Source organism: Hippocampus guttulatus, chromosome 15, assembly GCF_054856545.1.
Source record: "Hippocampus guttulatus isolate MCC_2025c chromosome 15, RoL_Hgut_1.0, whole genome shotgun sequence".
In the NCBI taxonomy this organism is placed as follows: Eukaryota; Metazoa; Chordata; class Actinopteri; order Syngnathiformes; family Syngnathidae; genus Hippocampus; species Hippocampus guttulatus.
In genome coordinates, this window is record NC_141275.1 from 15479247 (window position 1) to 15482459 (window position 3213).

Genomic DNA, 3213 nt, shown 5'->3' on the forward strand with positions numbered 1-3213 from the left:
GTGCTGAGCTTGTTTGTGCAAGCTTTTGTATTGCATTCATGCATCATTCAGACACTTACACCGAAGGAAAAATCTAAAGCGTTTTTTAAAAACATATTTTTAAAGGAAAGTTATGTATGTGGGGTGGGTGGGGGTTGGATGTTTTGTTGCATTCACTGTTCATAATTATTTTATGCACCATGTATGTATGCATGTCTAATCTTGGTTCCTGTTGATTCATTTGATTTTTTTGCTGAGCACTCACAGTCAAGTGCTTGTTTGGACTTGTTGCCTTAATTTTGCAAAAGTGCCTGTAGTGCTTTCTTTAAAGTCATACGGCTCTCTTTTCCACATTACAGTACAGAACTTTATATTGAGCGGGGACATAGCTTGGTGTAGATGTTCCCATAGTTGACTTTGATTCTTGTTACAGTCGTGAGGAACACAGGTCCATATTATAGTTAAAACAATGTATAATGAAGTAATAGAACACCTTGAACAGTAAAGAACAGAATGCCATTAAGCAGGCCACTTGGTAACGTAGTGGTTCACATTGCAAGATATCAAAGATTTGGAAAAAACACTCGAGTGGCTTTTTATACCCACCCATATGTTAAGCAGAAAATCCACAACAAGATGGTGGGTTCAGTCTACTTCCTGGATGGCTTCATCAGCCCAGAACGGGAAGCTGCACTTTTCCACATGTCATGTAATGCGTACGGAGGGCAAAAGGAAGATATCAGTGCAAGTGCATTCCGGGTGAGAGGCTGAGAAACCAAAGCCATCAAGCTGTCATTCAGCGGCAGCGTTTGTCGGGACATGCCCTGCCCCACCCGTCAGTCATACGGCACAGTGATGCGCTGCATTAAAAGCGGCTTGCTCGTGATGATGGCACTCAAATAAAAATATAGAGTCAAGAATACAAGTTACTTCAGAATAATAACTCCAGTACAAGTTTAAAAAAAGTTCTTCAAATAATTGCTTGAGTAAATAGTTTGACCCATTACCGTGATGTTAATATTTGAAAGCGCCACAGACGGGCTAACCAATAGCATCAAGCAACACATATAGACAGCTCATGTAACACTCACAGGCATATTTCCTTGATCCTCTGAAAAGAATAACCGTCGCTGCATCTTACTTCTGGAAAGTGCTTTGTTACAGCTGCAGCTGTTGTGAAAGCACTGTCAATAAAGATGGATCGATTGAATTGTTTTGATCAATTGACTTCAGGGAACATCTCATTCGCTTTGTCCACAGCGACCCCCGGTGGCATTCACGCCTCACTACAACTGTTCCTTTCACTTTTCCTGCATCATTTATAAACGCGCGCGCGCACACACACACACACACACACACACACACACACACACACACACGAAGGGAGCGATAAGAAACAGCAAGTAAATTGCACCGAAAACATGTTTATTCTAAAAAAAAAAAAGAAAAGAAGGGAGGATGAGGAGTAATCATCACAAAAAGTATACAGAAAAGGACTTTTAAACACCAGAATCACAGTATCGCAAAGCTCACTTTTTTTTTTTTTGGCCTTCCTCATCCATCTTTACACCTTTTTGTTCTGTACACAAATACAAAAGAAAATAATCTTATGATATCATTATTATTATTATTATAGCCACGTATTATTATTATTATTATTATTATAACCATAACAACTGCATTGCACTGAGAAAATAAAGAGTACTGGCCCACAAAAAGTTACTGCATTCAACAGGGAGGGGGAAAAAATGAAAGATAAAAGTGGCGAGTAGGAGGCACTCATATGCAGTCAGCACCTGAAAGTCGGCGTTAAACTTTTACTATTTAAAATATTTTTGTCAAACATACGGAATAAGTTACACAAGCTAAACATGCTTGCTATATATATATATATATATATATATATATATATATATATCATTAGCATGAGCTAAAAGAAACCACGAACATCGTGATCCAATGAGATTCGGACACTATTGTTACAGAAACAACATACGATTATTCAAAATAGTTTCACCGAAGCTATGTTAGTATGTATGACTAAAGGCGGGTAGCTCCTGTTTTGGAGCAATGTGATTTTAAAAATCATGAAAATGGATGAAATATGACAAACATTTGATGTAAAATCAGTACACCAATCATTAGCGTTTTGTCTCGAGAATTTTAAATAGAAATTATGCTGCTAGCGGGGAGCACACACGTAGCCAATACTTGAAAAGTTTATTTTTGTTTTGTGAAAAATGTGATTTATGTTGCGCTATTGATGTACCATGCTAGCTGTTAGCCTAACACATCAGTTGAACGCAACACAATGAATCATTTTGTCACTTGTGGCTGAATGCTACCGTTTTAGCGCTTAGCACCCACGCTCATGAGTCATAACGGTTGTAATGTGTTTTTGTTTCATGTAAAAAAAAAAAAAAGTCATAAAATCGATGCAATGTTGGTCCATGAAATTGTCAAAATTCTAAAAGCTCGTGTTGCTTCATTGAAACACATGTAGCGTTATGTGAATGCAACACAATGAATCATTTTACGAAAAAAACATCTTTGTATTAAACCCTTGTGGCTCAAGTGTGGCTTTATGCTAGCATGTTGGCATGTAACACCCCCACTAGTTAGGCAGTTGTTCAAAAGTGTTTCTGTTCCATTACATGCATAACCCAAATAGTCAAAATGCTGACTATTAGCGTTACCTCGCTATAACACAAACTGAGGGGAAAAAAAATAAAGCCAGGCTAATTCACAGATGAATGATAACATCTTAGCATGTAGCATTGTGGAAATTTGTGTAACTCAGAAAATGACAAATGTTGGCTAGATGCTAACATGTTAGCATGTAGCACCCATGTAGTCAATTGTTAAAATGTGTTTTTTTTTCTTGTTTTAGAAAAATGGGAGAAAACAAAACGAAAATAATTTGGTAAACTTGGTACACAAAATTGTCAAAGTAATAACCACTGGCTTGTTGTCACTATAACAAACATCGGTACCAACACGCAACTTTTTTTTTCTTAAAGGTTTTGTGCGGGATGATCATAACAAACTCTTATTTCTATAATCGACTCATTTTTCCCCCCCTACAAAAAGTCACACAAGTTCACACGCGCACACACACACACACACACACACACACTAGTGCGCACAGTGACATGCTCACCAAGGTCACTATCGGAAAACAAGAGGCCGACTCTCCATGCAACGCAAGTATGCACAACACAAGTGGGACCAATA